The sequence below is a fragment of the Halichoerus grypus genome, chromosome X (assembly GCF_964656455.1).
Source record: "Halichoerus grypus chromosome X, mHalGry1.hap1.1, whole genome shotgun sequence".
Lineage (NCBI taxonomy): Eukaryota > Metazoa > Chordata > Mammalia > Carnivora > Phocidae > Halichoerus > Halichoerus grypus.
In genome coordinates, this window is record NC_135727.1 from 42,368,040 (window position 1) to 42,383,509 (window position 15,470).

At 38.2% G+C, this 15,470-nt stretch overlaps 1 protein-coding gene across 3 annotated transcripts in view; it reads right to left on the reverse strand.

Annotated features, from left to right (window-relative positions):
• IL1RAPL2 (interleukin 1 receptor accessory protein like 2) overlaps window positions 1-15,470 on the reverse strand; it is a 1,158,042-nt gene that overhangs the window by 144,695 nt on the left and 997,877 nt on the right. The gene's annotated exons all lie outside the window — the stretch shown is intronic.

The window sequence follows — 15,470 nt, forward strand, 5'->3', positions numbered from 1 at the left end:
GTCCATCATCACAAAGTGTTACCACTGGGTGGGATCAAATCACCAGCACAAATGGCACCCTCTTGAGCAGTTTCAGCCAAGATGCCAAAGGCTGACTGGGCATGAAAGGTGGCAGATGGACAGTGCCGAAAAGGAGCTTGCCCAGCTGCTGACACTATATAAAACTTTGTCCGGCTGTGAAACTTCTGAAACAGAGCAAGTAAAATTCTGGGACCATCAACTTGAATCTAATTTTCTTGCAAATAAGCGAAGAACCAGAAACATGACCCATGGAGGGTACATATTTTAACTGTTTTCTGTCAACCTGTGGTACTGTTTCTGTCCCTGTCCTAGTCCTTCATGTGGATTTGGCCCATGTCTCTAACACACTAAAGGGAACATACAGAAGTCCAAGTGCAGGCAACAGCACTCTGCCTCAGGTCTTTATCCTTTTACTCGCTCATTTCAACCAGATCTCCTTTTCCCTGACTCTCAGACCCTAAAGACTCTACACTCTGGCTGCTAATGCTTGCCTTAGACCCTCCTTGCTTTGACAATGCATTTAGGCTTATTTCTCTGTTTTATTTACCTTAGCTCTCTGTATACAATTTTTAGCTTTCAACTTTGTACATGCCATCAGCATCACAAACACCTACAGCTGTGGGTGAGAGACAATCCTGCCACCCACTCCAGCCCTGTAAGGCCCACACTAGTTATGCCAGCTTGTCTGGAATTCTTGCCAGGATGGGCGATGGGACACCTGGCATAGAAGAATATTTCTCCATTGAGAAGACAGTTTTAAAAATCCAAAAGTTGTATTGGTTGCATGTTCAGGCTTCTAACAGCCCAAAGGAAGATTATGGGGAACAAAGCCTTGTCAGTCAAGATGATTAATTCTAAGGTGTGAAAGGGGATTGTGTTTCGAGTAGAGCAAGTTATGGCAGCATGCCCACAGAGGCAGTTGTGATAGAGTGGAAAGAAAACCAGCCTAGGTGTTAGGAGAACTGGGTGCTAGCCAAAATCAACTACAAATTGTTGTGTGAGCTTGGGTCAGTCCTGTCCCTTCTCTGGGCCTTGTGTTTTCTTTTATTTAATAAAGAAACTATCCAACTAAATGACCTCCTGGGTCAATTCCACATCTCATAATAGGACTAATTGATTGCCTAACAGGCAAGTGAAGAGGACATACATGACTCTGTGGACACCCAGAAGCCTGATTTCCAATGAGGCAGGTTTATCAGGAAATAAAAGCAATAAACTTCAAAGCTGAATAAGAGAGATCAGAAATTGGACATTGGTTGTATATTGTGGGTCCAGGGAAGGGAGGTATAGTTAATGAGTAGTAATTAATTTGGAGCAAAGACTTCTAGTGGACTTTAAGTTCAATAACAGGGTTTTTAATGAAGTCGGAATATAAGTAATGATGTTTAAGTGATGGTGCTTAAGGAACACTGAAGGTGCCCAACTGATGTCCAACGCCTTGTCTGCTATTCTACCATTACATTGTAATTCCCACATTCTTTTTTTTTTCAAGATTTTATTTATTTATTTGAGAGGGATAGAGCATGCACAAGCAGAGGGAGCAGCAGGCAGAGGGAAATCTTCCCTAGCAGGGATCCCTGCTAGGCAGTCAGTTAACATTGTAAGGATATACAGAACTTGAAAAAAACCTTGTGGCATTAGATAGAGAATATAATACACGGAAGGGTCAGAAAGTGAAAGCAGAGGCAAAAAGCTTTGTAAATATCAGTTATAGACACACAAAAAACATAAAGGTTCAAGCCTTTCTCCTGAGCTCCCATGTATTCAATTACATACTGGATATCTACATCTGTGTGTCCCACCAAGCACCTCAAAACCCCAACATTATCACAATAGAAGATGTCACTAGCATCCATCAATATTCTGTACTCTCCATCTTGGTTGATGGGACCACCTTCTAATTACTTTGTCATCCAAGTCAGAAATATAGAATTCCTTCCAGAATCTTTCCTTTTCTTCATCATGCCATCTTTCTTTCAACCACCACCAAACCTATAGATCCAAGGTTATATTTTTAAGCAAATCAAATATTTGTTACCCCTCTCCATTCTCTCTGTCATTGCCTTCATTCAAGTTCACCTTGCTTACTGTCTGGATTAGTGCAACTGCCTCCTAAATCAATCTGCCTGTGTCCAGCCTTCTCCCATGATAATGTTGTCAGATCCTCCATAATGCTGAGAGTAATCTAAGATTTCTAATGATGTGACACCTTTGCACATCACCATTGGCTTCCAGTTACCTACCAAATAAACCCCAAACTCCATTTCATGGCTAATAAGGCATGGTTTGTAATCTACCTCTCTACTCTTGTCATCAATCACTTTTCTATATGTTCCTTTTATTCTAACTTATATCAAATTATTTATCTTTTACTGAACTTGCAATGCTAATTCATATCCATGTGCCTTTGAATATTCAAACTCCTCCATCCATCACCTATTTTGAACTAGCTAACTTCTCACCCTGCAGGACTTAGCTCAGACATCACCTCCTCAGGAAAGCCTGTATCTTTGGCCCCTTTGCCTATCTCTCCAATAGGTGAGGTATGCTTCCACCGTGTTCTCACAGAATTTTATGCTTAGCTCTGCCATAGTCTTTGTCATAGTGTCAAGATTTTCTAGCTATTTTTCTGGCCTCTCTACTAGATTGTGAGCTTCTCAGACAAAGGTTGTATCTTAATTGTCTCTGTATTCCCTAACTAATAGAATGCCTGGTATAGATTATGTTCTCAGTAAATGTTTGATGAATGAGTGAATGAACTCAAGAAATTTGTTTTAAAATAAATTGTTGGATATCATACTCTATAACCACCACAACAAACTTTCAAGTGCAAATTAAGGATATTTGTGGGTAGACCTATCTACTCAAAGAAATCTATTTCCCAATGGCCTCATATCCTTATAGGCTGACTAAATTGCAGAAGTTGAGATGCTAGCCTAGACTTCTCCGATCTTAAGTATTTTGAACCTAAATCTAGCCACTTTGCTTAATTTTCATTAATTTTCCTTCTATTTTCAATATTGTATTTACTCAGCCATCAATTCCCTTAATAAAGAACTACCCAATTAGGACTCCCACAGTGCTTACACTGGCATTGTTGCACCTGTCAATCAGTTCCAGCCATTAACAGATTAGTTGGGAAGCCCAAGAGCCTGGGTTTAAGGGAGGGGAAAAACACAAATGGCCAAACCCGTTTGGCTGTCTTAATATCTTTTACTGAAAAGGCTTTGTGTACCTTAATGGCCAATCCTTACATTACTTTTTAAAAACTTTTGAAATGGTTTAGGGCTTTTAGGCAAATAGCTTGTTAGTCTGCCCCAGACATCTGTGCACAATGAAAGCAAACACTCTCAGCAGTTTAATCTCCAAACACAAAAATCTGGCCTATATGATCCTCTTGTAACTGGGTCTCAAGGATGTGGGTATTTTGAGCCTATTGCAGCATTATTTGTAGTTACTGCACAAGAGAAAATGACTGAAATAGCAAGAAGATTCCTGTCATGGCTCATATGGTGGGGGAAGGGAGAGGGGACACTGGGGGGAGGTATCTTATTGTAAGTCTGTGACTGGTCAATGTTGGTACTAGCCATTCCTGATCAGCTAGGCCACTAAAAGTTTTCTGCAAATTCTTTTTTTAATTTTTTTTAATTTCAAAATTTTGTTTAAGGATAGTTGACACATGATGTTACATTAGTTTTAGGTATACAACATAGTGATTCAACAACTCTTTACATTATGTGATGCTCACCACAAGTATAGCTATGATAGTGACAGATGGTAGCAAATTTATTTTTTCAAGTGAGTTCTTGGCCTTAATTCAAATCCCCAACATAAACCTGAATGAATTATATCAACAGTAACAACTACAAAAAGCTCCTCCTATATATTTCATAAAACATAAGTAATTTATATAGTCTTCAGTAGGATATAAAACATGATAGATATGGATAGATAGATATGGTTGTGGCTTTTCAAAGATTCTCTTTGGAGCTTTAGCAGACATAAGTGATGGTAAAGGGCAGGCTTGAAGTTGGACATGACTTGGGTGGCTGTAAAAAGAAACCAGTGACTCCACAGTGGACCATGAAAAATAGTATGCCTGTCACTTCTGCCAATAGGTTTTGAATCTTGGATCTTTTAAACTCATGGCTTTTCTGTGTGAGTTTGTGGGGGTGGTTTTTCCCTTTTTTCCTATTTTTATTTTTCCCCTTTTTTGGGGACAGAGGGAGAAGTGAGGGAATTAGATGAATACTTATAAAATCTATTAAAGGATATTTTAGTTAGAAAAATGGTGATTAACACAACATAATAAAAAATTTAAAAAAAAAGAAAAATGGAACTGGGACTGGATGGCTATTCTACAATAAAGATGAGCAATGATGATTATTGGTATGAAGGTAAATTGTAAAATTAAAAACACTTGTATGGGGGAAATTAATTCTAGTTTCTACAAGGGTTCACCTTTTTTAAGGCTCTTCATTTCTTTTTCTTTTATTATTATGTTCGGTTAGCCACTGTATAGTACGTCATTAGTTTTTGATGTAGTGCTCAATGATTCATTAGTTACATATAACACCCAGTGCTCATCACAAGGCTCTTCATTTCTATAAGTTATTATCTTTCATTCTAAGCACAGAACTCCTCTGCTTCCAGGTATGTTCTAGATCTTCTGTTACCCTTTTAAAGTTTCTATTTTCAATATCTTCTTAATGGTGGCATTCTGAGTGCTGCACAAATGCTCACATCCTCCTCATGCTAGATTTCACAAGAGCAAGAAATTAACATGGCTATGTATGTAAAATGCCCAGTGAAGAGTTACGGTAAGTTGTGTCTCATGCAATGCAGCAAGATCCTGATGGCTCTTATGTGAGAATAAAATGGTTATAATCATGATATAAGATCAATTTTGAAAATGTGTTTTGAAATTATAAACTGATATAACATGGAGATATCCAGAATGATTTAAAATTTGAAATAATTACTGACTTTTCTCCTAAGCACAAATCTGACAAAATCCGTACTGGATACTGTATGGAATACTAAACTGTATAGGACTTAATGCTAACTGGGGAAACTTATAAGAAAAGAAAAATAAACCTCCTCAAACAGAACTTATATATCTACTTAGATTCACTCTATGGCTGAATTGTTAAACATTCTATGTGCTAATTCATATTTAGAAATGAAATACTTATTTGATCATTAATGTAATTTTCTTCTCTACTACTTTTTCATGAGGCATCACTCCCAGATGATTCTGGAAAAAGAGTAAGAGAAAAAATAAAAGCCATGCCAACATAAAAGCCTGAGCCAGATCAGGGGAATCTCAGTATATGAATAAAAAAGCTCTGCTCTTTTCAGAAGAAAGTCTATCTGGCACCATACATGGTGCCCATGGTGTATAAAATCTTTGCTACCAAAACTGAAATATTTCATTTTTAATAAGATTTAACTCAATTGCTATTCAATTTCCCCCAACAGTTTTAATTATTTAAAATTATATTCCTCTCTTTTTCTTTTCCCTTTAAGAGTCATATTTGAAATAGTGTTTCATTTCAAATGCTTTTGTATTGATTAGAATTATGCTTCTTCCATACCAATAAAAGAGCTTCTGAAGCAGGAAACCTTCCCAGGTATAAGAGAAAACTGTCAGTATTACAGGGCTAATGAGTCTGTAGGTAACTTGAGGATCATAGAGTAGAATTTTCAGGGTGAAAGGTTGCTCTTTCCCTTCTTCAGAATGGCAAGCCAGAATGTATGGCTGTCTCTTTTCTCTTTCAAATTGTCCTTAGTAAGCGTGTTTTCTTTTATTAAAAACTTCTTTGCCCAAGCAGCAAGGAAAACAATGCCAAATAAATAAGTAAACAAAACAAAACCAAGAATCTTTCAAAAATCTTCAGGAGTACAAAGTCCATAATGCCTTCCAAGCACTGCCAAACCCAGTATTTTATTTACCTGATGTTCTTCCTTATGTCTAACCATAGTCTTTCCTGCTTCAATTTATGGTTATTTCCAATTGCAAGAAAAAAATGATAGACAAATTTAAAAGGCAAACTATTCAACCTGAGTCTTTTCTATAGTATGTCTGAGTGTGCAAATGAATGGATATGGGGACAATGCCAAATAATTTAATACTAAGAACAGACAGTTGGCATTCAGAGTTTCTTTAGACACTCAGTATCATGCAAGGACAGAGGGATGCAATGAAGTGTGTCTGATCAGATTGAGGGAGTCATTTTAGAATTTCCTCTTTATAAAATTTAAATTTAGCTTTCAATTTCCTAGAGTGACTATTTCAGATGGGCCAAGTGGTTCAGATAAAATAGAAACTGACCTACTATCAGTCTCTCCCTTCAAGGGAAAGAGAAATAGAGCTTGGTTGCAGTTGTTTTTTATTTCTAAGTGTCTCTGCACTGCTGTGAGATATATGCACTTTCCTTTTCATATGGAAAAAGGTGCAAGAATGAAGCCTGAAACAAGACAAGTGATATATATGCAGAGACAAGACTTTCTTCCCAGTAGGCAGAAAGATCTAATAACAAGGTAGCTGTTCCTTCCTTCCTTCTTCTAGCCCCTCTCCACTTCCCCTTTCTGTTTTCTCACCATCCCAACCGTGGAAAAAGGAAAGCTAGCTATTTAGATTATAATTTGAAACATTTAGCCATCATCTTCTACTACCCAATAGCCCAGAGTTAGATTTAGAGCCATTTTATATACCATCCCCCTTAAACTTTCAGCTCAGTGACCTTGATGTCAGACACTGAGGATGAAGCCAGAGTGGTGAGTTGCAGCTGTTGCCTGTAATGTGATCTCATAGGGGAATGCCTGGCCCCTTGTGCAGGGTCCTATAAAAGCAACAGTACAAGGTCAAAACTCATCTCAAATATCATCTCTTTGGGAAGCATTCCCTGCACCCCACCCCTGTCTCCTTATCCAGGGCTCCAGTGTTTCATGGTTTTTACCTCTATCACAGCATTCATCATGCTACACTATGCTATGGTGATTTCTCTGCCTCCTCCTGAGGCTGTAAGATATTTGGAGATGCAAACTCTTGTCTTTTATCTCTGTATCTTCTATGCCTACCATAAAGTCTGGCACATAACAGATTTTCAGTTAATGTTTGCTGAATAAATGCCAGTTTCACTCTAACAAGGTCTGTATCTGAGGGTCACCTGGAGCAGTGTAAATTTATTCTTTGTTTCCAACATTTCTATGAAAATTCAACTATCACAGAGTTAACATACTAGGTTATTATCTAATACCTTGACACCTCCAATTTATTCATTTCTTATAATTCCTAATAAATTTTACTTAATATTTCATATTAATTTCATATTTTATTATATTTATATGAATAATAGTATATAAAATATTATATATATATTTATATATATTTATAATTAATTATACTTAGCCGAGTAAGGTGTTAACTGAATCAGACACGAGGAAGTCACATTTTGATAGGATCAAACTAATACACATCTCTTCTTTTTAAATTGAACCTTTCCCCTCTTAATCTTACCCTTCCTTTCTCTGCCATATTCCTTTTCTATAAATCATGCCCCATCTCTCCCTCTCTTTTGGCTATTACTCTTCAATCAACAATAGGTTCTGTCCTCCCCTATCCTAAAAGAAACTTCCCTTGACTCTTCTGTCATCTCAAGCTACCCTCCCCTACTGTTTACCTTCCTTTTCTGACCCTTCTAAACTGTATAAGACAGAATAAGTTGTGATACCTATAACCTCCACTATCTTACCACCCACTCATTCCACAATCATTCTCACATCTGTCCTCTCCTTCCCAATCAATCTTTGTTATTTGACTCCTATCCTTATTACTCTGCTGAAACCTCTCTCTCAAAGGGGACCATAAATTCAATGGCAGATCTTAGAGATTAAGAACATAGGCTTCAGAGTTAAACAGACTTGGGTTTAAGTCCAGGCTGTGACTCTTAACTGGCTATGAGGCCTTGATCAAGTTTCTTAACCTTTCCAAATTTCAGTTTCCTTATTTTTAAAATGGGGGAAAATAACAGCCCCTACCTTACAGTGGTTTTGAGGATCAAGTGGGACAATTCCTGTAAAGTGCATGAACATAGTTTCTGGAGCACAGAAAGTGATCAAGAAGTAATAACAGTTTAACCTACTATAAGTCCTGATTCTCTTCAATTCTGATAGCATTTGACATTAGGGACTAAAAGCCGTCTTTTGGCATCCTGATCTTCCATGGCATCTGCCACACTGAAAACCTCTGGTTTTCCTCTTACCAATCTAACTGCTTTTGTTTCCATCACATTGCTGATAGCTCTTCCTCTTCCTACCCCATCAGTATGACTGTGTCCTAAGTTTCTGTTCTTGACCTATTCTTTTTTCTTTACCAATCTCTCCCTCTATAAAGATGAAAACATGGGTCTTGAATCAGGAATGAGGTTATTGCAAGTCCACAGCCATACTCATCATCTTCCCTTCTAAAGTGGCTTTCCTCCTGATTTGGCTCCTTCTGCCACTAGCACCATACGTTTGGCTTTACTGCAGCTAAACTGTACCATTTGCAACCCTCTAAACATGCCACACACACTTTACAGTCTCTACAGTTTTGCTTGTATTGCTTATTTATTAAAATCTAACCCATTCCTCAAAGACTATCTTAAATATTATCTGCTCTGTGAAATGTTTCCTATCAACATGGGTTCTGAAATAATAATTCTAGTTCTACTACATTTTCACCATGTGACCATGGGAAAGTTACTAAATATCTTAGCTTCAATTTATTCATTCAGAACATGGCAATAATCATGGTCCCTAACTGATGAAGTTGGTTTGAGGATTAAATTAAATGAGAAAAAAATCTTACAAAAGTGCTCTGCACAGCATTTCATATATAATAACCTCAATAGACACTAGTAGTTATTATTGTTGTTGTTGCTATTGCCACTACTACTACTGCTGCTGCTATTACTACTAGTATCATATCTTCATTTAGAAATCGAGAGCATTTGAGTTCTACCTCTTTTACTGAACTTTTCTAATTCTGACTTTTGTTTGGACTATTTTTTTTAATATTTTATTTATTTATTTGACAGAGAGAGATACAGCGGGAGAGGGAACACAAGCAGGAGGAGTGGGAGAGGGAGAAGCAGGCCTCCCGCCGAGCAGGGAGCCCGACGTGGGGCTCGATCCCAGGACCCTGGGATCATGACCTGAGCCAAAGGCAGACGCTTAACGACTGAACCACCCAGGCACCCCTGGACTATTTATGTACATAGTTGACACTTGTCATTAACCCCTTCCAATATTAGAATATGAGAACAAGAACCATGTCTTCCTTTCCTTACTATGTAAGGGCTCAATATGTTTTTGTTGAATTTAAGTAAATTGAATCTTATTTTCTGCTGGTCTCCTTTGGCACTTTTCTTTGTCCCCTCCTCTTTTGTTCAGTTCCAAAGGAAGCAGTAGTGATTAGCGTAAGAATGTAAGACATTTCTTTTTAATATTTTCCTTCTATCTTTGAATAGATTCTGGCTTTCCTTTCCTTCATCTCTCACAGCAAATTGTTTGCTTAGGGATTGTGTTGACTAGGAGTAAGTGGGTACAGGGATTAGCCTTGGAGTTAATGGGAGAAATTGTAGGCCTGATTATAAGGAAGGGAAAGTCTATCTTTCCTTCCTGTACTCCTTTCAGACACTATCTTTTATACTCTCTTTTCGAACAAGGAAAGCTGGCCAATATTATTTATTTATTTACTTTGGTATATATACCCTTGAGCACTGAAAAGTATATAAGAAAAGTCAAAGATGCATTCTCAATCCTAAAAAGAGCTCGGTTTAGCTCTGTAATCTCTTTCCTGAGCTATCACACAGAACCCTAAAAGACAAAGGAAAAGAAAGTAAAAACTATCCCTATTGGGAGTATTATTAGAGTCAAATTTAGGCAAAATCATGAAACAAATGCATTTGATATATGTCCATGTACTTTTCCCCTGGTCTTTGTAGGTAAACCCTTTAGGGCCCTCTACAGATGCTGGACACCAAATGTTTTCTCCCTAGATTTAAATGCAAAACCAAATATCCATCTCTCATTCACACTCAGATATAAATCTCTAAAAACAGCTTAGGGAGTTTCAGTGGGTGTGTGTATGTATCTATATATTACATTTTAAACAGAAATCAAAACTTTAAGTCTAAAGGATGTCAATTTGATGGTTAGATTTTAAACATTAGTCAAGGGGTGCCTGGGTGGCTCAGTCAGTTAAGCATCCAACTCTTGATTTCGACTCAGATCATGACTTCAGGGTTGTGAGATTGAGCCCCATGTCAGCTCCACACTGGGCATGGAGCCTGCTTAAGATTCTCTCTCTCCCCCTCCACCTGCCACCTTCTCCCGCTTGCATGCGTGCTCTCTCTCTCTAATAAATGAATGAATGAATGAATGAATGAATGAATAATACACATTAGTCAATAAGCGAAAGTGGTGGCAGAAATTCTGCGGGAATAAAGAAGCTTTCCTAGGGCTTTTGAGTTCACATCACATAGGTCACCTGCTCTGCCTACATAAAATGCCCCATTTAGCAAACTTGCTGTCAAATTGGTATAAGGCTTAATAACAAAATCATTAATTTTTCCCTTTTGTTTGGGAATTTCAAGACTCAAGGTCAGCAGTTGTTCCTGTGTTCATAGTCTCTGAAGATCAATAAACAAAGGGGAAACTAGTGTAAGCTCAAGAGAGTTGATAACAAGGGGGTCACTCTGGATTTATCACATCTTCCTGGGGTAAAACTAAAGCAAAAGGTAATTATCAACAAACATCTTCAGTAAGGACTTATAGATTTATGAAGGTGTTCATTCGCTCTTAGTTCCACAACATGCTGCATAAAGACCTAGCTGACTTGGTTCTTGGTTGCCCCCTTTATCTACAAGGTCTCTTGGACTGAATGCCTATCTGACAGTAAAAAAAAAAAAGAAAGAAAGAAAAAATGTTTAGCAAAGAATTAAATAGCGAAAATGGCAGTAGAGAAGCAGCATTGCAAGGTTCAATCCACTTGATCTATCTTCATATTTTGTCTGTAGCCCATATTTCTCTTTTCTCTCTGAGAGGTGAAAGAAGATTCTCTGACTGGGAAGAGAATGAAATGAATGAATGTGTTGATGGTACACCATCACACTTGAGCACTAAGAGAAAGTTTCTGTGCCAAATTCCTTTCCTCAAGGCAGCGAGGAAGAGAAACTTGGTTTTGTGTAAAAATTGCACAACCGGGTGTGGTTGAAACTCCTCTCAGTGAGAACTGGCATGTGTGATTACATCTGTCTGGGACCATGGCTTTCCCAACTGAGAAAGTTAACCATTTGGATTTGTTATATTTGGAATCATGTCCTCAATAATGACAAGTTTTACACAAGTTAGATTATATGACCTCAGTGAAGGCACATTATAATGGAAAGGTGGAAGAGCCCATAGCCTATTAGAACTCAAGTATTAAAACTCTGTTCTATTCAGCAGAAACAAAACTGAGCTAACGTCTTGCTTAAAATTTGGAATTATTTCGGGGTACCTGGGTGGCTCAGTTATTAAGCATCTGCCTTCAGCTCAGGTCATGGTCTCAAGATCCTGGGATCGAGTCCCGCATCGGGCTCCCTGCTCAGTGGGAAGCCTGCTTCTCCCTCTTCTACTCCCCCTGCTTGTGTTCCCTCTCTCGCTGTCTCTCTCTCTCTGTCAAATAAATAAATAAAATCTTTTAAAAATTTGGAATTATTTCCTAAAAGTGAGATGTCTGTTTGGGGGTAAAACAGAAGAATGACTGTTGCCAAGAATTGTTATGAAAAAGTTGTTCCAACTCTCTACTCTACTACCTTCAATAAAAAATGACAACTTTGACTTTTCTCTTGAGGCTGTTAACAAGTCTTATTCAATACTGATAGAATAGGAATATTAAAAATCTATGGTCTCTCAAGCAGGCCAAATTCTGAGTTCTCGTGTCAATGTCAAATTCTGTCAGATATTGAAAGCCAAAATGTCTTATTCCCAGAAACATATGGAAACCCAGAGGAATGATTCACTCATTACATTTAACTAAAAAGGATTTATTGACCATTTGCTCAGCATCCAGCCCTAGATGTGGTAGAGAATGCAAAAGTATATGGCGGGGCCTTTAATATCAGGGAGTTTATGAAGACCACACCTGAACATCTTGAAGGTCAGGGGGCAGTGACTTCTTTAGTTCAGTGTGGCTGTCAGCAAACTTAAGCCATAGTAAGTTCAGACAGGCTTAAGACACAAGCAGACAAAAAAAAGAAACAGGACCAGGGAAAGTATGAGAAGACAGAGGAAAGACTGTGTGAGACTGAAAAAAATAAAGTACCGAAGATGGAGAGGTGAGGGAGGATTAGTTAGGAAGAGGGAAGACCACATTGGGGCCCAAACTTTAGGCTGCCTCCCCTCTTTAATTAATATCCATACCAACTTTAAAAGTGTTATATTCCTTAAGTCAAAAGCCAAGATCCACAGGTGGATTATCTATGGTTTTGTGCTGAAGGCAGCTGGAGGAAGGATGAAGGACAGGGACCTTTGGCATGCTTAAATCACTTCATCTGCCTATTACAATGTCAAAGCCTTAGACATCCCTAACCTTGCATTGAGAATGAATCTTGCCTTCTCATTGCATAAGACATGAGGCTTGAATAGTGCTGGACCATCTTGCCTCTTACTAAGGCTAAATTTCTAGTCAATAAGCCCCTGGAGAAGCAGGTCTGGGTTTGTTTGTTTATTCATTCCTGAAATTGGATTCTGGATGCTGGAGAAAGGAGGGGCTCCTTTTTGAGAAAATTAGAGACTGTGTCAGGGCAGCATGTCCTCACCATCCCTCTCCATTTGCTGTGAAGAAGAATCAGATGGGATGATGGATAGTTGTGGTGCTCATGGCTGTTGAATATGCCTTATCTGAATTCTCAGCAATTAGGGCTATTCAGTTTTAACTGTTTTGCTGGACCATACATTTCACCAGATGTACCAGAAGCAGTGACTAAATTTGTCTTTACTTCTCTGGCACCTCCTATTTGCCTGAATACTTTACCTCAGATACAAATGTGTTCTATTTAAAAAGATGTTGTGAACACATTTCAAAGTATAGTTACAGAATATGGCACACCCCTCCACCTTATCACAATTAGATTTTTGTACAAAAAGGGCTATGCAAGTTCTCTGGGCTGCTTTTCTGGAGTTACACATTTCCTTTAAAGAATTCTTACCCCATAACTGGATCAGATCCCTACATAAAATCCTCTTCGGTCTCCATTCTTCCATTCCAGATGATGTAGGCAAGAGTCCCATATTATCATATAATCACAGAATCTCAGCCAGAGAGAACCAGAGACCATTCAGCTATCCTCATAACTTAAGAAGTGAGTGGGGGGGGCACCTGGGTGGCTCAGTCGGTTAAGCATCCGACGGTTGATTTCGGCTCAGGTCATGACCTCAGGGTGATGAGATCAAGCTCCACATCAGGATCTATGCTGGGTGTGGAGCTTTCTTGAGATTCTCTCTCTCCCTCTGCCCCTCCCCCCACAATTCCCTTGCCCTCTCTCTCTGAAAGAAAGAAAGAAAGAAAGAAAGAAAGAAAGAAAGAAAGAAAAAGAAAGAAAGAAAGAGAAAGTGAGGATATCAAGACCCAGAGAGGAAACGGGATTTGCCCATATCACACAGCACTGAATGGTAGAGCTGGGATCTTTGACTTGGACAAGAGCAAAAAATAACAGCATAAGAAATGTAGTATTAAATATTTGTTTTCCTTTCTTAGGCAATTTATTCTTCTAGGTTTTCACTTTTCAATTTATTGACATTTAAGTCACTTAATGCTTACCTTACAGATAGTTTTCTTTCTTTTTTTCCCCCCTAAAACACAAATGAATACTAAATTTTCCATTTTGGTTAAAACTTTTAAGGGCAGTTGTTGAGTCTTGTACAAAGTTGTTCTCCATAGTGCCTTTCACAGTTCTTACATACAATTTGTTTGATAAGTAGATGGAAGATCAGCACAGTTTAGTAAAAAAGAGCTCTGAATTTGAAGCCAGACTTAGTTTTCATCTCAGTACTGATGAATACTGGCTATGGGGCCTTGAGTAAGTTGTTTACTATATTGGAGTCTCAATTCTACATCTATAAAACAGAACTAATAATGGTATTTACCTTATTGTGGTATTGTGACAATTGAGATAATTCATATAGAGTGCTTGGCAGGGTAGCTACACTAGTAAATAATAAATGGTGGTCATGCTTATTACTTAGTGAAGGCAAGAGTGAATATTTGAAAGTGAGAGAAGGCCACTCTCAACAAGACAGTCTCAGGGGAGAGTTTAAACAAAGGGTCAAGAGAGGAAATTGGATAGTTCCCACCATCCCCTTGAGTTAGAGTTTAGATTACCTGTTTTTGTTTTTGTTTTACTGTTGGCTTAAAGCCAAGCCCTATATTATCCTGAAACTGTCAGAACTAAAAGGGGCTTTAGAGATCACTTTATTCAAACTCATTTTATAGATTTGGAAACTGAGGCTGAGAGATAAACTGAATTCACCTTGGTCACGAATCTTGAGGTGGAACCATGCTTTGAGTTTTTAAGGATTGCTTTCCAATACGTTTTCTATATAATGCCTTCTTCCATAAAGCACATCAGATTTCAAACATCGGTGCAAAAACATACTCCAAAGCTGTATCACATGATTTGAGCATTACCTAGCATTTTGGATAAGCCATGCCTCTGTTCCTCTTCTTTATCATGAATAGTCAAAGGGATGATAACATAATTTGGGGGTAAACTTGGAGATTTAATTCCTAAAGGGTATACATATGTGGTGTATGTATCAGACCTTCCTGCATATACTCTCAGTGAATGAAATATACAGAAATAAAAAAGAGAAAGTCTGTCAAATAGAAGACTGAAAGTAAGTTTACCAAGTCAAAAGCAAACTGCTGTGGCAAGCTGGGCTTTATGGGGTAGGAGAGAGTAGCATTTTGGAGTATTCTCTTTCGGGAAAGGAAATCTGGAGTGGAACCTGAATGGGGAAATGCAGCTTTTTAGATCCTGGCTTTTTCCATGAAGTGGCCAATCTCATCTTCTGTTTCCTAGCCATGTCAATGCAACTGTCATATGAACAAATTGTACCATTTCAAAGGAACAGAGATTTAAAAAAAAAAAAAAAGTAAGAATCAAGCAGTGGGCTGAAGCAGCCTAAAACAAAGTTCAAGAAATGTTCTTGTAAGTTGGCCAGTTCAGAATCAAGGAGACCTGGCAGTAGGGAGACTATGGCTTTTAGCCCACTGGTTAGTCTTGCCAAGGCCTGGGCCATTTCCCGCAACACAATGCAGGAAAAAAAAATTATCTTTGAATGGAAAAACTATGCATCATTTTGATCATACCCTTCCACAATATCTGATACTAGTCTTTCTCTGTCTTTGAGCAATT